At 36.1% G+C, this 24311-nt stretch overlaps 1 protein-coding gene across 5 annotated transcripts in view; it reads left to right on the top strand.

Annotated features, from left to right (window-relative positions):
- The first annotated feature begins 4696 nt into the window (after window positions 1-4696).
- The window catches only part of LOC131438876 (single-stranded DNA-binding protein 3), a 91652-nt gene continuing 72037 nt past the window's right edge, over window positions 4697-24311 (top strand). For 3 of the 5 annotated variants that reach the window (XM_058609255.1, XM_058609254.1, XM_058609251.1), the window contains exon 1: window positions 4697-4930. The gene's annotated coding sequence lies outside the window, so the exon portion shown is untranslated. The remainder of the gene's footprint in view (window positions 4931-24311) is intronic. The other 2 variants (XM_058609253.1, XM_058609256.1) reach the window with 2 other exon arrangements.

Below are 24311 nucleotides of genomic sequence, written 5' to 3'. Positions count from 1 at the left end.
ACCTCAAAGGCCAAACATAATCGTTATAGGGTGGCGGCACTCCCATTCATTGAGTAAATGTCTGTGGGTGTGTTTGTCCGTGTGTGTGTATGTATGTAACAAAAATATGCACTCACTGAGCTCACTGGCTGAGCCGAATTTCACAAACTTAAATTCAAATGAAAATTCTTATGGTCCCATAGTCTGCTATTGAATTTCATTTGAATCCGACTTGCGGTTCCGGAGTTACAGGGTAATATGTGAATATTAGAGAAAAATGTGCACTCAATTTTCTCGAAAACGGCTGAACCGATTTTCACAAACACAAATTTTCAAATGAAAGATCTTGTAGTTTCCTAAAAATCTTTTTAGAACATTTTATCCAAATAGGTGGAAGATTACCAATTTCATGAGCATTTTTTGACGAACAAGTTTCATAAGACTAAGATTTTTGAACCAACAAGAAATAAATTCCATTATGTGGTGAAGATTTTCATAAACAGTGTTATGATTCTCTCAATTGTCATATTTGCATTAAATTAGGGGAATGTCGTTAGGGTTGAGCCACTGTCTAGATTGGGCCATTGCTTTTTCTTTTATATGACACTTGCTGCCACCAGTGTTATATCGTGGAAGTATTATTCTCAATGACAGCAACATTTTCAGTGCATTGCTTGTCACGGAGAATGTTTTGTTTAAGTTTTGTGCATTTGTCTAGTTTTCGGATATCCTAAAAGTTTCGGATTAATCGTGAAAAACAGCTCAAAGCTTGAACAAAAATTATGTCACCTCCAATGTAAGTTTATATTTCCGTTATGTGGTTAATCAGTAACAAATTCTGTAAGAGAAAATTTCATTTATTTGTATTTTGGCCCGCTGTAGGATTAATTTTATTTTGGCCCACTTTGTACGAGATTCGAAGCGGACTCGCCTGAGGGCGCAATGCTTGCAAAAGAGGATGTTACCAATGATTTGTTCGGGAAATGTGAGAGCTGGATATCTTGTTAATATTATGTCTTTGCTCTAATGCTTATGTCTGAGTCATAATTCCTTTCTGACTTTCGAAGACCATTTTGTCTGAGTGTAGAGGCTATATAGCTTTTGTTCGGTTTACTCTTCTTTAAATTAAATTATCTTATTGTTATACTAGACGACGCCTGCAAAAAAAGTAAGCTAAAATAACTATTCGAAACGATATTTCAGCTGTTTTTAAAAGATGGGCGAATCTTACAAAAGTAAACAAATGGAGTTTCTCTCACCTACCAATAAAAGCTTACCAATCTTTGTAATGCAAAGAAATATAAAGGGCGAAATTGTCATTCCATTTGTTTACGTAAGTTTCGCCCTCCGTGTTCCATGACAACAAACGGGGCGATACTTCAATTGCTAGTAAGGAAGGGCGAAACTTTTTTTTTTCTTTATTTCAGATGGTTTCCGAGCCTTTTACCACTGGAAATAGTAAATGAGACAATGAAATTACTCGCAGATTTGTCTTAGTCGCGAAAACCAGCCAATTTCATGAAAAATGCGGAACGGCGTATCTTTACAATTCACACAGGAAGCATAAAAGTAAACAAATCGAAAAAGGGCGAAAGTGGCAAAATTTGCGTCACTTTTGAAGATAAACTATGAATTCGATGTTAACATTTAATAATGGCACATAAACCAATGAGAGTTTCTCTTTGTTTCCTTTTTTTTGTGAATATCTCCTTAATTTTCACGTGTACCTACAATATATTCGTGTAGAATGAAAGACAATATCCCAATGTTTCCAACAGTACCAAATATGTAACGAACGTTTGTATAATAACGCAGATATAGTCGAAAGAGAAAGTAAACAAAGAGAATCTGTCAATTGTTTTAAGGCCCTTTTGAAATGTTGACGTCGAATTCATCGACTAATCATAAATTGATCTGAGAATATACGATAATTCCTGAAAACGATTCGAAACATTCATCGATGTTTTTCTCCATTTGCTGTCTATGTTAGATTAGCCGTTCTTTGAAAAAACAGCTGATTTTACGTTTTTATTTTTCAAATGAACAAATTATGCTCAACCGACGACACGACCAGGCACTCCGAAGAAAAATCTGAACAAAAAGTGTTCGTGAGTGATTTGCCGCCAGTTACCATAAATATAGCGACCCCTCGATAATCATGAAATAAATCTTCTTAAGCAACACTGTTTAAGTTGCTATGAACTAGTTACCATGGAGCGCTATAATAAATAAACAAATCATTTGAGGAAGATGAGAAACTTTCATATTAATTTAAATTTTGTTTCAACGTTCTTTTTAGATTTGCGCCGACCACAATAGTACAATAACCAAATCTGGTACTAGAAGTAGTGTTGCGACAGAAAGGCGTCATCCTACAAAATAGTTAGCAACGAGCGGCGGAATTAATGAACAAACTATTTAAGGGAAAGTTGGAGCGGTATTTTAATATGTTGGTTTCGATTTCATGTTGGTTCCACAAATTCTGAGAAATTCTTTTTTCCATTTTTTGAAGTCTTTCTCCGTTCAATTTAACGAAACCCTAGAATTTGAACAATATTTGGAGATGTTCTTGAATTATTCACACAATACATTTCATTCAACAGTATATCCTCGCTAACATTTCTTGCATTTATTTAGTTATATCTATTTGTCTTTATTTATTTGCACATTTCTATGCTTCAGTTTATAATACTACATAATACTTGGACCGACGACCGACCGGTTTCTTCAATTTGATTATAACTATGGAGCATTTCTTTCTGTGATTACGATTAATCTTTTCAGTTCCTCAAAAGAAAAGATACAAAATTTATCAGAAAATGTTTCAATACTCCCCGAAATAAATTTAATACCTGCCGAAGGACTTCCGTTTTATGTGAAATTAACGGTTTGACTCCCCACTTTTTCATTTTTACAATTTAACTTCCATTTATTCCATACGATTGAATTCCGCCATATTACCTATATAGTAAATTACATCATTAGTATATTTTCCAATATAATATTTTTCATTTGTAAGTAACCTGATTAACGCCAGTATCAACGAGAGCCTCTATCTGATTGAACAACATTGGTTTATTTGCAAACTCTACCAAGGGATTTGGAGTGTTCACAGTAAATGGCTTCAAATGAGTTCCATAGCCACCGAATAAGATGAATGTCCGAATTTTGTCAACACTTTCTATGACTGCTCCAATACATAATGATGCAGGAGCACTTGTAACTTATCATAAAAAGAGTCTTTCAATTAAGGCAGTCTTAATTTTTTTGTAATGAAACACCTAATTAGCGATTCGTTTTGTGTACATTTCACATGTCTTCATTAAACAGAAACCATGGTTATGGTAGCTGTTATTAAAAATCAACAATTTATTTACTTGTGCTGCCAGTATCAACATTTTTCTAACTGATTTCGATTTGACATTACCAGTTACTGAGGGGTAGTTAAATTTACGATACAGTTTTGATAAACGAGTGGCAGGTCGTGTCGTCGGCTCAACCGTTCATTTAAACGTTTTTGTTTTATACCACATCAAACGTGACTTTATTTTGCATTTATTGTGCCCAACCCTGCGGTGAGCATCAACTGGTATTAAACCAGAGATGCCAGTTAAACAGATTTAACTTCATTCAGGGGTTAGCCAAATTTTGTGCACATAACCGATTTTGATATGTTTACGTTTCGTCTTTGACTCATCAGTGCATAGCAGTTCAAATTGAACTGCTTCATGCAAAACTCGGCAGCTCAATTTGAACCGTTAAGCAGACGTAAAGTTTCTGCTATTTACAGAACACTTGTTTTCTTTGCATCGAAATGCAATGTCTATTCTGACGTGCCGAACGAAAACGTGTTTTCGACATTTTCTGGCCGATGCAGGTTTGGTCATTCAGGGGTTAGCCAAATTTATCTTATTATACAGTTTTATCAGATTCAGGGTTAGATTTATATTATTATACAGTTTTTTTTCACATTTGCATACAGATCTAATACAGAATAAATTTGGTACAGATTTATACAGGTATTCCAAAAAGTAAGAAATTCAACATATCATGTCAATTATAGTGCGCAGTGCTGCTATTTCGGCGCGCACGAATTTGACAGTTCTCTCCCTAGATCTCCACCGAACGGCACTTTTGGTGTCACGGGTTGCTCAACTGCATTACTATTACACTGGGAAATCTATGTTTATTTGATTTATGGTAATACTGTATAAATTGTTCAAAACGACGAATGTAACAATGAGACATTCTCTTGGTTTACTTTCTCTTTCGATCATTACGGTACTCTTAGCAATCTTTCTCCAATTATTTACCGTAACAATAACCGATAACAAAAAATTAATCCCTGTCACTTTTCCTGATGTACAGATTGTAGTACAGGTAGATTTCTACACCTGATTTTGATTTTAAAAAAATGACCTGGCAACTCTGGTCAATGTGCTTTTGAGCAGAGATGCCAGGTCTGCAGATTTGTCTGTTGATTTTCAGATTTCGTACATAGTGCTGCAGACATTGTTTGTTGCAGACTTTTGAAAATCGAATTTTTCGCAGACTTTCGTCAAAATTTACAGACTTTAGAAATTGTCGCGAGGTTTTTTTTGCTCGTTACGTCAGTTTAGTGTATCATACTTTCTAGAGAAATTGAAACCTGCAGACATTTTTTTCGGATTTACTGACTTGTAATTTTTATCTGGCATTTCTGCTTTTGAGTTTTGACATCGAAAGTCACCAGCTGTGGCAATTTTTGGTTTTCGTCTGATCCTGATCTGATCGATGCACAAAAGAGGATCCAAATCGGTCTTCCTCGGTCGCGTTAATGGTCCATCGTCCACTAGTTTGCTCGGTTTTTGGTGTAATTACGGTGTGTAGGTGAATTCCGCAAACTCTTAGTGAGTGAATTATGTGTTAACTCTGGCAAGATTGTTACCGTTTATGGTTGTTCTCTCGGCAGGTAATTGTTTTGTCTGGAAAAATTTTACCCAAACAGCATTCTGATTGGAGTTTTTTTTCCTTGCGTTACTGACCCAATGGTCGATAGAAAATGTGTTTTATGGGGTGCGATTGTTTTACGAATAGCCGGGTAATTAATGCAGCGAGAACGAGACGGAGTTTCAGAAGCTGTACATCAGTGCCGAAAAGCAGGGACTCATTTCGAAAGCAAAATTATCTAGCTCTTCTGTTGTGCAACAATAAATGTTATTAATACATTGCGCACCTGAAGGTTGGTTGATAAGAGGAGATGGCTTCGAATATAAATATTCTCCGTAATGCCCACTGATTCTTTGTAAAGTTTTTTTTTTATTATGCCGCAATTAATGTCGCCATATTGTTTCGGAAGAGATTTGCTTTACGTATAAAAGGTTGACATGTTTTTTCACCAAAATATCAAGAGAAGTTTTTATTGTTATTTTGGTATGAATTCCATTTAAAATTTGATTTATGGGTTTATGTCATAAACGCTCGAAAAAAGATAGAATTATTCTACTGAATAATTGATTCTAGTGGATTGAAGTAACTAAAATTGTGTAAATTATTTCTTTCTTGCAAATATACACTTAGAACATGTTGAGATAGCTCAGTTTTAAAAATTATATACGTTTACTTGGGATGCAAGATTTTATTTTGTATAAAGCATAATAATTTTAAGTCTATTGATGCAGATTTTCTAAGTTATGCGGTTCTGATGCGGAACTCATCATTGTCTTCTATACAGCAAAGTGGCCAGGTTTTGAACACTTAGTCACGTTTGTTTCACCTAAAAATATTACTATTATTTCTCAAGTTGGAAATATGTGTTCGTAGCGATTCAAATGATAAAACCATGTATTTTTAATTGTATGTGTAGCAGCCCTTACACGAGAATAATTCATGTAATTTTTAATGATTACTAAAGTAATGACATTCCAAATTTGTATGGAGAATTCATCATTACTGCCCTTACACGTTCATGAAAATGACATTACTTTTTAGTAATGACACTTATAGTGATCGTGTAAGAGTCGCTTGTGAGTACGGATATTGCGTGATAGGCATCGATATCTTTCACTCAACCCACCTTGGTTCGATTTCCAACATAGGGTTAGAATGGCGAACGACTTTAAGGTTAAAACCTCTATATTCGAAACAAGAAAAATTAGGTGAACAAAACTTTAATTGCTTGCATTCTATCTTATTTGGTGTGCTGTAAACCTAAGAACAGAGTTACAATTTGTTAGTCACGTCGAATGACCTTAACAGACTGACTAAAATCTTCGTCAACTGTAATCTGTACTGTGAAAGTAACTGTCAAATGAGGTACTCGATACACTTACCAGCCGCTACCTAATTTTGAGTCAAAGCCTACCCAAAATCAACTATAGTGCATCTCCTCAATTTTAGGTAACGAGTGATGACCCCAAAATTTAGATAAATGTTAACCCAAAGTGTTATGCCATGGCAAAGCACGCTATCCATTTTTTTATGATCAAGTCAAAATTCGAGTGAATAACGACCTATTTTTGGGTAGCTTATAGAAGAGCTCTACAATGAGTGATTTCTCGTCAAAAAATAGGTAAACTTGATTTTCACTGTAGATCTATAACCAATTAGAGGCATACTCCTGCAAAGACTGGCAACTCCTTTTGTTTTCTATCACATTCTCCTATTCTCTGTTGAAGTAAAAAAATCAAAGAGAGTACTAACATAAATATAAATTGATATAGTTCATTCCGAGCTGAGCTCCCCGGTGAACGACCAAAATGGTGAAAGTCGGGGTAAAATAAATAATATAAAAAACTGAGCTGAGCTAAAGTAGATCGCCCGTAGTTGCACTTCGTGATTGACCGAATGAGTGTAAATGTACAATGAACCAAGAAAATGAAGCTTGGGAGAAGCAAGTGATTTTCACTGTACATACCCACTCACTCCTAACTTTTCATCAAATGATCAATAACGACGCCGGCTACGACCAAAGGCTGTGCTATAGAGGAAAAGGAAGGAATGTTAGCCCGATACTCGTTCTTCTTGGAGACCGCGGATACCACTGTATCTACGAGCATCACAGCATAGGAGATTTGTTAGTAGGGAAGGAAAGAGATGCGGATATGTTTTGGTAAACAATATGATCTCAACAAAACCTGATTTTTGATACTCAGGCGAAATATGATAAGGCATTGTAAGTAAGAAAAATATAAAATATCTCTAAGGAACGATCTCACCAGTATCCTTTTTCTCTTATTCGCATTGCTATTAAAAGCGCTAGATGAAACACGACTACTGACAAAATAAAATAAAACAAACACTCGCGAATGGGTCTGCTGCAGACCAATTTCAGATTTAGAGCTTGAATAACAAGATTGACTTGTAGATTTTCACACATTCAAAGAAATCTGATAACACCGACAATGATATGCAGACGGCGCTTTGATTGATTAATATAGTTAAATTTTGGGGCGGTAAATTCTCAGTTTCCGCCGCTTGCGCATCGGTTCAGCCACCTCCAAAAAAATTTTTGCACTTATTTTCAAAATTTTTCGCACATTTTACTCCATAATTCCGGAACCGGAAGTCGAATCCAAATAATATTCAGGAAGACCACAAGACCTTTCATTTGAATCTACATTTGTGAAAATCGGTTCAGCCGTCTTCGAGAAAAGTTAGTGCAAAAAAAAGTTACATACACACACAGACATTTTGCGTCGAATGGTATATGACACTTAGGCCTCCGGGCCTCGGCTCAAAAGTCGGTTTGCACAGTGATTGCATAATCTTTCTATATGAGAAAGGCAAAAAGATTCACGAATTTTTAAATATATTTGAAAATCTCGAATGAAATTATTCGTAATAATTTATCAATGAATCTCTAAATCCAAGCATATAAATTAAGAATTTTCCATTTTTTTGTAAACAGCATCCAACTCACTTCTTTGGATTTGATATTTTATTTTACGATTTCTCAGGGTATAGGGGGTTGAAGGGCGCCCGCCCCGAGCGCAATGTTTTTAGGGGGCGGCAAACCAATCCGTGGAACCGGATCTTTCGGAGATGGAGTTGAGCTTTTTTTTGCTCACTAAACCAACGATGGGGGCGGCAAACCATGTCGTGGAAATTAACTGCAATATGAGTGATCGAATTTTCTATCTAAGTTTTACATGTTTTTGTGTGTTTGTATTCAGTCATTGAGAAAAATAAATTGAAAACTATAAATTTTTCACATTTTCAAGCGAAATTTTGAAAATATCCTATTACTTAGTTTCATGCTCACGACTAGGGCAGCGCAGCAATAGCAGAAAAATTGGCTAGATTTGTTAATAAATGTAAGAGGAATTGTTGCAAGTGCTTCAGTTTCATATGAGAAACGTCAGAGTAAGTACCGTGCATGTCTTAATGAAATGTTAGTTCTAGAAATCTTCGGAATTGAATGGATTTCATAATAGTTTTAGAGGGTATTTAATTACTAACATTGTTTTCAATTTAAATTAACGATGCTCATTACGTTATAAAAACAATTTTAATAGATTTCAACACAACTACCACCTGGTAAAATCATACCCATCATTTTCGCTGAATATCGTCAAAAATTTCCAATATTTGCACCGCCAAGTAATTAGTAATTATCTTGCCAAAAAATGAAATTGCTGTGAGTCTTGGTAGAGGGGAGAGTCGGCAGCCTTGGGCCATTTGTCACTCATCAATTTTGTATAAGTATAAATGAAAGGAACTTAACAATTCCACACTCTGACATTTTGGTATATTTCGTTATGTTCATTGTGAATTTTTTGTGCCAGATATTTTTGTAATTTATACATAAAATTATATTTGAACATTTGTTGATATTCGGCCCAAGGCACACCCAATGGCGGGTGCCTTGTGCCACAACGATCATCATCTATCATAATCGAAATTATAATTATTTCTATTGATAATAATTCAAATAATACTGTTCCTTGTTAAGAAAATATGGTTACGGTGGTATTTGGCCACAATTTCGTATTTTTACTACAAGTTTAATAGTAAATTATGATGTATAATAAAAAAATCGGTTTTCATGACCTTTCTTTATGAGAAAAGTAAAACAACCTTGAAATTAAATTTTTGCGCTTATTTAATTATTCATTTCAATTGAAGATAGTGAATTGGTTCTGAAAATCTTCCATCGTAATAAAAAAAAGAGAATGTTGCTCCCAAACCGGGAAATTGAAATCGACAATTGAGTTATCACTTTGACTAGGGTAATTTACATTAAATAGTTAGATAAAAGATCCCGGTGTTTATCGAAGATTGTTTCATAGAAGTACGTGTACATGACCCTTCTCTAGAAGAAAAGTGTGGTGTCAAATCGAGAAATGACAAAAAATGTACGTAATCAAATGTGTTATTCGGTTTTGTCACAACTTAGTTATTGTGCCTAACATAACCGTCTTTAAATTTAAATAAACATATTGTTAGAATCTGATGGAGTCGCCTACAAGAATTCAGCCAATGGTTCTAAATGATAGCTAAATGCATCTACCGATACCATTGTTCGATTCGACTCGATTCTATCAGTTCCCAGAATATCACCCTGGAAGTTTTCATTTGCGCGATCGTATAGCGTGTTCACTTTTTTTTTGCTTCCGCTCGATATATTATTTAAAGAACAAAGTGTTCCCTCGTCGCGTTTTGTTACTGGAAGAGTACGACCAGAACAGCAAGAAAGTGTAAGATCGCTATCGCCAGCCACAAACAGGTTTTTGGAAGAACTTCACAAGAGCAACGGAATCGAAAAATCCGGTCGATGGCGAATGGTGAGTTTTGACGACTTGGTGCCTGGCTGCGTGTTATCGAAAGTGGGAAGGTGCTGTAGTACATAAGTTGAAGAAGACATTCCAAACAAACTACTGGCTGTTGTTGTTGTTGTTGCTGTTGCTGCTACTACTCCGCCGTCTCCCGGGAACCGAAATCTACCTTTCATATCCCCCTAAGATAGCTTCCACTGGATGAACGGCTGGATTTGGTTGGTAGTGAAAAAACAGCATATGGGAGCTAGGGGTGCGATGGTGGACAGCATAATTATTAGGGCTAAGGAAGAATGTGCAGTTTGATAATATTAAAAATGAAATAAGAATTGCAACTATTAAATTCGTTGCCAGATGAAGTAGATTTTCACAAGGGTCAGAAAATTCAAATAACATTATAAAAAAGTTTAAACTTCAATAATCGAAACAAAAAACGAATTTTAGAATAAATTCATACCTAATAGTTATGTGTTTTTTCTAATATATAATTTTTTCTAGGTAAAATTTCTGAAGGCTGTCAATGAAGTAACATCCAAGATTGAAATCATACCTCAAATTAGAAAGTGTAACTTCGCATAAACTTTTAGAAGTGATGACCCAATGTAAACCCATTTTAAATCACCATTATTGTCATTGTTTGTTATATGATGTTCTTAAAAGGAAACGGATTGCTTAAGATTACATTTCTTCATTCGTTGTTTTGATGGTTCCCAAAGTGTTCAATCACTCAATATCGGTAGCTCAGTGTGGAAAGTTAAAATCAAACTAACCTTGTTTGATATTTAGTTGAATGAATAAAACTTAACAGCTGAGCTCCAATGTAGTACTTTTTTGTCCGGAATCGTTTAGTAGCTGCATCGAACTGTTTAGCTGAAAATCAACTTCCTGCATGCGGACTCTTGATTGAGTGTAGATTTTCGAAACTTATAACAACCTATCGTTAAAGTACAAAATGGATGAATGTCATTTCTGCTCTCCCCTACGCGTCAAGGTGTGCATGTAGAATCATTCGAATTTTTATTGTTCTGTGGTCTTTGGGAAGCTGGAAGAGTGGTTCAATTTATTGGAGCTCAGAACGGGAAACCGGTTCTGGGCAGACTGAGCTGGTGCACTGTAACAAAAACGATAGTGGTTATTTTTCTGCTTCTGAAACCGATGATTGCTTAGCAAGCGGCCCACGGGAGGTCAATTGATATAGCAACCGAAATGGAATCAGTGTGTAAGGAAAAGCCGTGTATGCGGTCGTGATGATTCCGCTCGCTGCAACGAGTCTTTGCGGGAGTAGGCGAGCGAGACGTAGCGCAGGGCATGAAAGTGCACACACAGACAGAAACTTTTGTCTTCTTCGTGAGATTTTGTTGTTCCTTTTTGGTACCTTTTTTTCTCTTGCCGTTTTCATTATGTACAGGAATATGTGTATTTATGTATTTATAGCTCGCGCTATGTGTTTCGTGTGCCAGGAGTGTGGACGGCACTTTTTCCGTCATTTTCCTCTTCACGCGTGTAGGACGAGAAGAAGAATTTACGGTTCTTATGACTCTGGATCAACACTGATTCATTACCGCTTCAAGTCACCCTAACTCATCTGCCAATCATGTTTTGCATGGAGAGAATAGATAAATATAGCATTGAAACAGTGGATTGATGACCTTGATAATTGACGTCAAAATTATAGGAGCTGTTTTTAATACATTGCTTTTGGACAATCAAGAAAATAGCTTGTGCTATAACGTCAAATTAACAATTGTTGATATCTTAACCCGGGTTGGCGGTTCAATGCATACGGCACTGGTTTTACAAGTTAGTTGTCATATGTTCGAGTCCCGACCTGGAAGGATTCATAGTGTCAGTAGAATCGTAGTACTAGCCATGCAATGATTATGCGCGTTAAGAATCGGCTGCGAAGTCTGTTGAAACAGAAAGGCCAAATTCCACAAAAGGAATGTAATGCCAAGACTTTGCTTTGATATTTAGTGTTGTAACTACGATGAACATTAGCTTCATATTCATTACACATCACATTGAATGCAGAATAATATCTGGACTTGAAGATGAATTCTTTCTGAGATCTCATATATCAACCTGTTTAATATGCTGAAACATGTACTGCATCCATGGTTCAGTTGATGTTACTGAACATTCTTAAATTTTATCCTAATCCGACTTCCGGTTCCGGAATGACAAGGTGATAGGTGTAATAAATATAATTTCATGTGTGTTTTCTTTGAAGTATAAACCATATTAAAAGCATCAATTTTTATAAAATTGGTTAAACATTTTTTCTAGTTAGAAGATCTTGTTAGCAGATGAACAAATAATATCACTTAAGTTATACAGGTATATCTTATATTCCGATTTCGGAAGTACTGGAAATAGAGGTCAAATCCAAGGTTGCTGATCCTATCAATGAAACATTACTCGTGAACTATTCTCTTCACCGGCGATGCTCTACCCGTGCGGCGAGCAGTTTGTATATATTCCGTGTCTGCTTTATTCATTCTTTTCTTCCACTCAGAGAATTGATCCGCTTGGCAAAGCAAGCAAGCATCTTATATGCACTCTGTTGACTCACAGTGAGTTCGTTTCGAAGCATTTAGGTAGAAAGCTATTCGGTGGTGATGATGACTCGCGTTGAGTCGAATTTTCTACTCACGGTGATTCGTTCTCTGCGACGTATGGCGGTACAACTGAATGACCGCCCAGGATAAAATTTTATTCCTGTATAAAGCTTATAAGAAAGATGTCGAATCTTTTTGAATTGTCTTCACTGCACATTTCTTCGGTGTTTGCTATACTTTAATCGTGATTTGTAGCGTTAGGGACAACTTTGATACCTACCAGAATATGTTATTGATTAAACATCAAACTGTAAAGGGTTATTAATGGAGCGTTTTTGTGTGTCGTAAATATGTAACTTTCACTCCTATTCCGTAGTTCTATAATAAATTCATTTTGTGTTACGATCGAGTTCGACTTTTCCAAACAAATTATACCTCATTCGAAATGCCAAATTGGTATTTTTCATTCGGTCGAATGTAGGGTTGTTTATTATGCCTGAGAAGTAATAGTCCCAAGTTTTTGTCAATTATTATTGTTTCTCATGATCGTGAAACTATTTATATACCGATTACAAAGCCATTCGACGATCGTTTCCTTAATAATTATAAACATATGTGATGATTGCTTTTAATTTCATGTTAATCATTCATAATAAACTAATAGTATTTGTATTGACTTCGAGACAAGTTGTGTCGAACCAAGTCAACTACCAAAAAAGTTGAGACCAACTTTGATGATAAACACTATCAGTTCGTACAAATACTAGAAGAACCATAAACACCAAATAATTCCGTCACATTCAATATACAGGGCGTTAGAGCTACAATATAATAGAAACTAAAACCGAAATAGAACTTCTATAATTTTGTATAAGGCACTAATTTGAAGGCCAACATAAGATTTTACTGAAGAATGATATTTCTATTATTATCAAAAACAAACAAACTCTCTACAGTTACTTGTTGGAAACTGTGCCATTGATAATCGTGCAATGAAGACCTTCCGCAGTTTCCAATAACGAAATAAATATCTAAAAATCAAGTATCATACAATCAAACACAACAAAATTATCTGTCTCGTGACATTAGTGACGTTAAATAAAGTGGAATTAAATGCATATTTTTTTTCTTGATCCTATATTCTCCTACTATCTCCTGATTATGTGATAACAGAATTATATTTCATTTGGACTCTTTGTATGTGATCTTTGAAGTATTCACGTAAAAAATTTTTTGCTCAACACAGTTTTAAGGTAAATAATACAATGAGTAGTTTCAAAACTGAATGTGTGATATGAGTAACAAAAATTCGAAATCGCACTATCTGACAAATCGATAAACCACGCGGATTGTGTTATTTTTCAAATTGAAATCGTTTCCTCTGTAATATGAATATTGTAAAATGTTATGAAATTGAATTTACAATTTCTTCTAGCGGATGTTCTTTTTTAAAAAAAAGCTAAGCCGATCACTTCGGGAGTTAATTGTAGAACATTTTATTTTCAATACATTTTTGACAGCAATATCAGATTGTAATCTTAATTTGATTTCAGCTTATCAATTTCTCAACTGATATCACATTACGTTATTATTTTGCTGTTTGCTTTTGGAAGCAAAACTTACGAGGCAATAGTTTTGTGAAACTCCAAAAATGATAATATTAAATGCAAAAATTTAATGAATGCATTAAAATAGGACTAAGTTAATAAGGCGATACAAAAATGCAAAAGTAAATTTCAATGGAACATCTATTCCTCCAATTTTATGTTGCGTTTTACAAAATGCTTCGACATCCTGTGGCAGTTGGCCGGAACCACAACCGTGATTCTCAATTTAAAAGTCTTAATTTCCTGATCGTAGTACAGTTATTCTAATCGATAATTTGCGTAGATGTATGGTAAAAGATGCTGAATGAGTATTTAGTTAGCAATGACTATTTCTTTGTTAGCCATTCTTCTTAATTGCTTTGATTTTTGCAGAGCAAGCAGTTACATGGCGTCTCAGTAGGTTCAAACGTTGTGGAAAACCCTGCACTCCTATTACTTCTATAAATCAAATCTATGCGAAGAAGCGTTAAATTGTGTTTAATATAATAAAAACATGAGAAAATAAATCATCCCTGGAATTAAAAGATTAGACTTGCCTCTATAATCAATATTCAGAATATATTTTTGTCACTCTATTTGCATTGCATATTGATATTGCGTATTGGACTTGATCATTCATAATCATATGTGATTTTAAAAAATATCACTGTAGATATTTCAGTCCATTTTCAAAATCATAAAAAAATAAATATCAAACCAACCCAAAAGAGAATCAAAAGTGTTGCTACAGTTATATGTGGAAAATAATTCCTTTTATTTTATTTCTTATATAAGCCATATAAACTGCAAAATTTTCACTTTACAAAAGTGATTGCCCTCAGGTGATTCAACTCCAGCTTTTTTAAAATCTATCTGCCATTACTTGCCGCAAAATTTCAACAGCACGGAGTACGAACGTGAGAATAGTATTCGGTGAAATCTGAATAAACTGTTTCATTAGTTTTATTGCAGTAGGAAGTACATTATATGTACATTAGTATACGATTTTAAACGACGTTTTGAAGTAGACTATCAGTTTTATTTATCAGTTTAATTTTTATCCAACCCAATCGTTTCGCCATCTTCCAATAATAAGTAATGATATTACGTTTAAAGTTTTCCAAGCTAATTTGTGATGTTCAACGCACACTTTTTATCAGGGCAATATCTACGAGACAATTAAACTAAGCAAAATAAAAAATTGCTTCCATCGCATCGCTAATTTTTGTCTTCAATTTTTTTCGTACACTTGCATTCATGATTGCTGGCATTTTGACTCGCAGTGAGTCAAAAATTGACTCAATGTAAGCGCTACTCGTGCCTGATGATACCTGCTCTTGAAATGGTAGAGAATGGCTCACGGCGGAATAGCAACAAGCATGAAAAGCAAGATCTCTTCTCTTTTGCGAGTCGCTCAGGCAGTCACATATTGAGCATAGTAACTCAAAAGTAACTCATTGTCTTTCTCATATAGAAAGGATATGCAATCACTCTCTATTCCAGGCCCAGAGGGCCGAATGTCATATACCATTCGATTCAGCTCGACGAACTGAGAAAATATCGGTGTGTAAGAACGTATGTATGTAACAAAAATATTTACTAACTTTACCCGGAGATGGCTTAACCGATTTCCACAAACTTAGCTTCTTTGAAGGGTCTTATGGTCCCATAGCCAGCTATTGAATTTCATTTGGATCTGAGTTATAGGATAATATGTAAAAATTAAGGAAAAATGTGGACTCAGTTTTCACGGAAACGGCTGAACCGATTTTCACAAACAATTATTCGAAAGGTCTTGAAGTTATTTAAACATTTCTAGAACATTTGATCCAAATCCGACTTCCGGTTTCGAAACTAGAACGCGATAAGTGAAAAATTCTCAATTTCATGAGTAGTTTTTCACAAACAAGGGCGAAAACAAGTACAAATTTCATAAAACTGACTGATAAATTCTTCTAGTATGCAGAACTTGTTAGTTTTCATGGCCTGTAAACTTAATTCGGCAGTACTGGTCGTCCGTTTCTTGTTCCGGAAGCACCGAAAGTAGTGAAGAAAAACTCCAAAAATTTAAATCAAAATTGGTGAAAATCGGTTCGAGTATTGGTGAGAAATTGAAGTGAGTTCTACACTTCAATTTCTCAGTGATACTTAAACCGATTTTCATCAATATTGACTTAAATTTGAGCTTACATTGTCTCCAAAGCAACTGTAAAATTTCATCTGAATCCGTCCTCCGGTTCCGCAATTATTCATTTATTTTTTTTATTTGGAGCAGGAAAAAGCCCTCCATGGTAGATTGCGGAGTGCAAATCTAACGAATTTGCGTTGAACACTTTCGACACGATCAATGTCGATGGGGGCGATGAGTGTCAGAACTTTCAAACCGTCATCTGAAGTGATGATATAATATCGGTACGTACCGGTACGTGCTGGCTCGGAAGAAGAAAACACAACACGCCTTTACAAACGATGCACACAGCGTGCTTTGTTCAGTTTCGTACACGCTATGAAGAAAACGAAAACCAACACCGAAGCTAATCACTAACTCACTTTCCTAAGATATAGCGTGACTGATTCTCACGCTATATCTTAGGATCATGATATTCTAAATCTTTGTATGGGACTATAAGATCTTTAATGGTCCTCTACAAAGCTTTAGAATTTCAATCGGATACAACTTTCGGTTGCGGAATTACAGTTCAACGTTGTTCGAGAGGGTGTGTCGCACTGAAGATGGGTGAATGAATTAGTTACACGAAGAATATCTGCAACATTGCATGTAACCCAACGCGCTTTATACTTTTCTGCACAAAAGGGTGAAACCCACAAATGTTCCGTTTACGACTGCATTTTTTAGGCTCCTGCAGTCATTCCGTCATCGGCACGGAAATAAACCTTGACTTACGAGCTTCCGTTGTAACGAAATGGAACAGGAAACCAATGGATCATTTCCTGGTTGAAATAATTCCGCCGGAAGTCGCACGGCTTACCTGTTTGGTGGACTTATATCACCGGGAGAGGTGGTCCATAGCGTTATTATTAGCCTGTGGGGATTCGCTTTTGACAGTACACGGCTATTTAGGCTGCTCAGGGATGTTGACATTGATGGTGAACTTCCATTGGTGGCTAGACAACCAGACCCAACAGGAATACGAAAAGTTTGGAGAAGCTGAAATGAAAACTTGGTCCCACCCTACTGGTCATACGAACGGAGCTCACCCATATTTCTTTGAGATGGCTTAGCCGTTTTTAAAAAGTGAGATTGGAATTAAAGGTCTTTCGATACCATACCCAAGTAACATTTTTAATATGTCTTCAATGCTATATCATAAATCTTGTATTAAAACTTTGAACTCCACGAAAGCCTACTCGCCTACCACTATAAGAGTATTTTCCTGCCAAGTGGACCATTCTTCATAAGGTTTATGAATCAAAGTGAAGAATCAGCATAAACCTGCGTTAAATGCGGCTCGAGCATACGACAATTGTTTTGTAAGACCAGTGCCCTAAGCTTTGAACCGTCAACCCGGTTTTTTATTTCGAGCTGATTTCAAATTCAAGAAAATTTTGAAACAAACTTTACGATCAATAAAATTGATGGAATGAATTTCGCAATGAATAAACTGTCATTTTTATAATATTTCTCATAAATATGTGTGTCGTGTCAGCTTTGAATGCAATCAGTAAGAATATCTTAAATTTTAAATACGAGTTTAGGGCTTTTTTCTGAATATAAGAACTTCATGCGCATTTAATTTGATCGTGAATGTATAGATGAAAATAAGAATAATATCTAATCGCCCTCAAATAAATGCGGTTATGGTGAAAGTCTCCATGATTTATTAAAATTAATTTTTGTGATTCATCGTCATTTTGTATGAATCTGTTTCGTTGCGTCAAAACTTGTGCATATTACCTCGTTTTTGTATTTCGAAATTTATTTGATGTCAATAAATGCTACGGTATACAACATCAAAATGGCGAAATTTTCCTCAATGCAAATTACAATTAACCAAAAAAGTAATAAATCAAATAGGCCGCAACAAATGTGTCATAAGTGTACTCTAGAACCATCGAATTTGCTCTGAGTGAAACTGTCATCTAATGAACACGCACACACCCAGAACTAGATTTGTGATAGAATGTCTATATCCAATATTAAGGGTGTATGCATGGTTTTATTCTAGTACAAGTTTTTATTTCAGTTGTTAGCCCGGGTAGGTTCTATAAAAGCTTAAAAAACTGTTATACCTTTTGATCAAAATAGAACCGGAATTTTATTAAAAAACGCAAAATTTCAATTTTTAATAAATTTCTTTATTATCGCCTTCAAATTACTCTCCTCCTGCGGCAATACATGCATGCCAACGCTTGATCCAATTTTCCATACATGTTTTGTAGGCCGCCGAAGGTATGGCAGCGAATTCTCTTTTATGGTCTTTATGGTCTCAAAACGCGTTCCCCGCAATGGCAATTTGAGTCTGGGGAAGTGGAAAAAGTCACACGGGGCCATATCTGGAGAGTACGTCATATTCATAGATCCACACCTCATCAACAGTTATGATGCATTCGATGAATGTGGGGTCACTATCTGCGTTGGAAATCATCTCTTTGGCCACATCAACACGATGCTTTTTTTTAATGAAGTTCAGATTTTTTGGCACCAGCCGAGAAGCGACGCGTTTCAAACCCAAAACATCAGTTAAAGTGTGTTCGGCTGATCCAAAGGAGATGCCCAACAACACAGCAATCTCTCTAATCGGTACAGAACAATTTTGCAACACGATTTGCTTTGCCGATTCAATGTTTTCTTCAGTAACAGATGTTGTTGGGCGGCCAGGGATCTCATCATGATCCAAGCTTGTACGACCACCTTTTAAGCGTTTATACCACTCGTATGCCTGTGCTTTTCCTAGACACGATTCACCAAAGGCCTTTTCTAACATTTTCAACGTTTCGGAACACTTAAATCCATTTGCAACACAAAATTTGATGCACGCACGTTGTTCTAAATTTTCATCCATTATAAAAATCGCCACACGAAAATTTTTCAACTTCTTTGTATAGACGCCAAACAAAAACTAATCGTACGATATGCGTCAAAATTTGACAGAATGTGTATAAAAGTGTTACCAACGTTGAGAGAATAAAAGTTTACCGATTGGACAAGCGCGGGAATTTTAAAATGAAAATTCCGGTTCTGTTTTGATCATAAGGTATTACTTGTCAAAACAGTCACTAATTATAGTTGTCATAAAACTGGTACTGATTAAAGATTAAATTACAAAACTTTTATAAATTATTATCAGAACCATAAGGCATTCAAATTGTTACTTGGGAAGGATTCCATAGAATTTTATTCACATCCGAAACCGGAACTATCCGAAGGAATTTTGTTCAAAATTTCAATCCTTTTCAATTTGTAGATTGTGCTAGATAATGTCCAAACGAAAGCAAAGTCCTGGCATTACATTCCTTTTGTGGAATTTGGCCTTTCTGTTTCAACAGACATCGCAGCCGATTATTAGTGTACAGAATCATTGCATGGCTAGTACTACGGATCCTACTGATCCTACTGAATCCTTCCAGTTCGAGGCTCGAGCATACGACAACTGGCTTGTAAGACCAGCGTCCAAACAGAAAGCATCATTAAACCAATAGGTGGATGAGAACGCGTTTTAACTCATACGTTTCAAAAGTTACAGCAAATTTCCGGTGTGCTATTTTCATCGAATTCGCCCTTTACGTCGCACGGATTTCTTACTCAATGCAGTTTTTTAATGCATATTAAAAACTCGTGCCCGATTGAAAATATGAATTCTTCACCCGTACCAGACCCGAAACCGAGAATAATATTTTTCTTAAACTCGAACGCGATTCGTATCCAATGAAAAATGAAATTCTTCACCCGAACCCGATCCGAACCCGACAAATTTTTTTCTGGACCCAAGCCTGACCCGATCCTATAGGGTTTGTTCTCTGAATGCAAATTTTTAAACCCGAACGGGTTTCGGGTCCAATTTAAATTGGCAGTTGGTGTACCAATGAGAAGTTTCCATCCGCTGGTGGTCGTTTTGTTTTTTCAGAGACTGTATAATCACTGTTATTACAGTTAGGTTGATCTTGTAAAATATTGATCAACTAATTGAAAGGACATTCTGTTTCTTTATTATATTAGATATCAGCATATCTTACCTCAAAGTATAAAGAGATAATTCATGACCCCATGATTATGGTTCATGGTGTAGTTTCATAATATTCAGGATGAATCATTTTGCTTATTTAAAGAAATGTGTTTGGCTGAATGACGACGATCATAAATGAAACTATGAAGCATCTATGATACCGAATAAAGCCGAATCTGAACCTCGATACATTATACAGAAACAACAATAATTCTACCTGCTAGTGGAATAGAACGGATCAGTTTTCGGTTCATTGCCGACCGTTTTTGCCTAGATGTATGATGAGTTTACAACATACGCGGCTGTGTATGTGTATGCATAATAAACGCAGACTCGCAGATAATCCTCAGAGGGAGAGCCACTGCCTGGCGTTCAAGCGGTTAATGGCAGCGCGGTGGGCTCTTCGCAAGACGTATGCTACCTCCGTCGTATATCCGCCGGTACTCATCTAGTACCCGCTAGGGTAAAGTGGTGTCTACAAGTTTGTAATAGGTACATACGTACTGTACACAAACATTGACGACGGCCATCCCCGAACTCACCCCAGCTCCGGACGACGATCTTGACGATGATGATTCGGGATGATTTTTGCTGCTCGAAAATGAAACGGTCATCACGGTCGGTCTACGTGGAAATGAGGTGGCATCATCATCATCATCATCACCATCGACGGAGTGTGAGTAAGGGATGCGGTAGCGACGGTGGTTGTGATGGTGATGGTGGCAAAGTCGATTGACGCAAACCTGATGGGTGTACGATGCGTGATGATGAACAGTGGCGATGGGTGGCTGCGGGTGGCCCGTGTCTGATGCCTGGCAGTGGGTGCAAAGAGGGAGTAAATAGCAAAGTATACGGCAGTTGTGTTGGTTTCTACCGCTGGGGGTTGCATACTGGAGTTGTAGTTTGGGAAACTGGTACATAGGTGTGTATTTGCTAGGGTGGTTACTACGTTGCTTGTAATGCAATAATAGTTATATTATTTTACTTTATTAAAAGAAATTCGACTTCGTAAATTCGTGCCATTTTCTATTTTGCGTTACTATTTTCACCTAAAATACTTTGAAAAGCAGTTAAATTGAACTATTAGTGCACACCATATACTAAATCACAGCACAAGTCGAAGGTGAAGCTGAAAATGGATACTTTTTAACAAACTCCTTCAAACTTTTAACTTCTAAATAACCGTAAGATGTCGCGTTTGATTAGCTTCAAAAAACTCAAAGTTAAGAAATAATAACATTGCTCTTTAAAATTGATGAAGCTTCCAGTTGAGATGAGTTTACTTTTTAGATTTAAGCATTGCTTCCTAGTTGCGCGACGGTTCTTTGTAATGTTTAACAGATTCGAATTAGATTCAATGTAAGCCCTAAATTCGCGTAACAGACAGCTTCACAATGCCCTGCTACCGGAATGGTAACATTGCATTTTTTTTTACTTTCCCGTTTGCCCTTCTTTATGTGTTTTCTAGATACATATATACGATTTTAGTCATACTCTCTCTCTGTCTCTCCCCAGTCCATTGCTACACCGCGCACTCGCTTATGATTATTGTTATGTATTTATTTTATTTTCGCTGGTATTTTCCGTACCAACGGATAGCGGTGGAAGTACGGCGCAGAGTAGCGAGAAAAAACGGCTACCAACCGGACCGGGTGAAAAATAAAACGAAAAAATATGAAGAGGAATAATATTGTTACTAGGAAAAAATGTTGTGAAGTAAAAAACCAGCACGCGCTCGAGCACCGTAATGCGCGGGAGACAGTGCGATAGAGTGTAATGGCACTATTGGCTCATTCCCCCACCCTTTGCCATCATACGGCTACAGTTAGATTGAGCATCAAGCTCAGTTCACTTGGAAATAGGGTTTACTACCTAGGATTTCTACTCTAATATCGATGGTAGTTTATAAATGTCCAAGAAGTTATTGCTTGAACTGATAAAATTGTTCAACCTAGTACTCGTTGAATATTTTCAAAAATTACCTGTCAGGGTTTGACGACTTTACATCATAACATTAAAGCGTGTCCGGAAATAAATTTTTGTATCATCACACGAACAATATAGGTTTAACAGAAATCAAACGAATCATTTTCTCAACATTTTTTGTCCTCAAATATGTTCTCTTACATTTTTGCAATAATATTTCTAAATTTCACCATCCCGCACAAACTGGTCGAATCGTTGACATGACTTCTGCCATCAAAGATTTGAGTAACTTCTCTTCTCTGGTTGCACTCTCCTTTCATTTTTCTAGTTGTACTCTGCTTTCATTTTTCAACTATCTGTGTCCATTATTACCCAAAATTTCTCGATCAGTCAGAGCTCTGGATAGTTTGAAGGATCAATGTCGTCAGGCATAACAATGACGTTATTTTCCTGGTTCAATTTTTCCGTCACTGTTAGGTAGTGGCAACAAGCCAAATCGTCCTGGAACAAATTACTTTGAGTATACTGCTTTCGAAGTATAAGTATTTTAAAAGGCACTTTTTGGTGTAGATTCCACTATCAATATCCCCGGTTGAGATGATTTCACCGTACGTACAGATGGCTTGGCAAACGAAATACTTTTTAGCAAATTTCTCTGTTTTCTGTTCTTCAAACGTAGGCTTTAGTCTTCCTCAGTTGTTCGTAGTGTGCCATTTAATACTAGGAATCAGTGCGGTAAAATTTCATTTTCAATCGTATAATATATGATGAAAATGAAATTTATGGCCGCTGAACGTCAGCGTATCCTTAATAATTCATTTAACTTTTGCTGCCATTTTCAAGTGAAGCCCCCAGGATTCATCGTCAGTTGAATAATCGTACCTAGTCATTTGTAGTTTTTCTTGCTCAGTTTCAAGTGCCAAGTAGTATAGCTGCTTCATTGTCTTCGCTCTTGGTAGTAAGCAGATTCGAACGAATAGAATTATAAATGGAGTAAAGTATTAAAAATGAAAACTGAAGGAGAAAACAAATAATTTATGTGTATTCTGTGATTGATATTTCAGCTATCTGATTAGTCTTTCGTCTATTATCTTGAACCAATTCGAATGTTTACATGAACCTCATTTGAAGGCCTCTCTCACACTATTGAAGGAGATATTTTGTTACTTCAAGAGATCAACTGACGGTAATTAAACTGAGCCTCGATTGAAGAGAAACGAGTGATGAACTGAATGCTGCTCGTTCGGGCCGTCAGCAAACATTGTGTGTGTCAGAGAGTGAAGTTTACTGCAGTGGAGAGATCGTCAATGTGTTCCACATTCAGTTTCAATTGAATTGAATGAAGTTTTACTGCACTGCTAGGGATATGTAAAAAGTTAGCTTTAACGTATGTTTCGTCGTCCTATACGATGCAACCTGTATCTTGGATAATAATAGCTTAAGCAGTTAGCTTTCCGAAATTTCGTTTGGTAAAGCCCTTTATTGTATCGGCGAGGTTCCTACAAAGGCTTAGAATGACTTCAGTCCACATCTTTCTTTAATGTCCTGTCCTAGTTGACTTCGTAATATCCATTCTTTTTAGCAACTTCCTTGACCTGCATGCTGGGCTTTTCCTTGTATACATTCGCTACTTGTTTTACATATAGTCTTTTGTGTATTCTTCTTTTAGACAGCTTAGATCTTTGATTTTGAAACAGCACTAATTGATCACAAACCTGTTTCCAAATAGTAGTGAATATGATTTGAGATATGTGATCACTCGGTAAACAGGATAACATTTCCGCAACGACACTCGCGTTTGTTTACGGCTAATTGCTCTAAAATATTTGTTTCTCTAAGTTTAGGGCAGCTTAGTGCTAGTTCAGTTATAAGTAAACTACTACAATAGAATGAATGAATGAATGGTAGGAAGTACAAAAATATAATTTCTCTAATCGTATATGGATAGTGCACTATTTCATCGGGTTGCATTGTGAAGAGATAATTTAACTTCAGGGTTTCATAAATTGGAAAAAAAATCTGGTAGGGCACTATTTTGTCTATCAAAGTGTATTTGGAAATTTCAGAACTTTGAGAATTTAAAACTCACAAATCGGAGCTTTGTTGATATTGATATATGTTGACATGTCCTCATACAATACCTCTTTTTATCCATTACTCTAAAATACAAGCTGGGACTGTGATAAATTTCGTTTTCGTCTTAGGAGATTTATGAAAATCGGTTCATTGAAATGAATTTTTGCAATTTCTTCCCAGATATTTCCGAGCTGTCTAATGTGACTAAGGGGGCTTCTAGCCTTCTGCCATTCTAGCTAATCAAAA

The sequence above is a fragment of the Malaya genurostris genome, chromosome 3 (assembly GCF_030247185.1).
Source record: "Malaya genurostris strain Urasoe2022 chromosome 3, Malgen_1.1, whole genome shotgun sequence".
NCBI lineage: Eukaryota > Metazoa > Arthropoda > Insecta > Diptera > Culicidae > Malaya > Malaya genurostris.
This window is presented reverse-complemented; position numbering and strand designations above follow the sequence as displayed.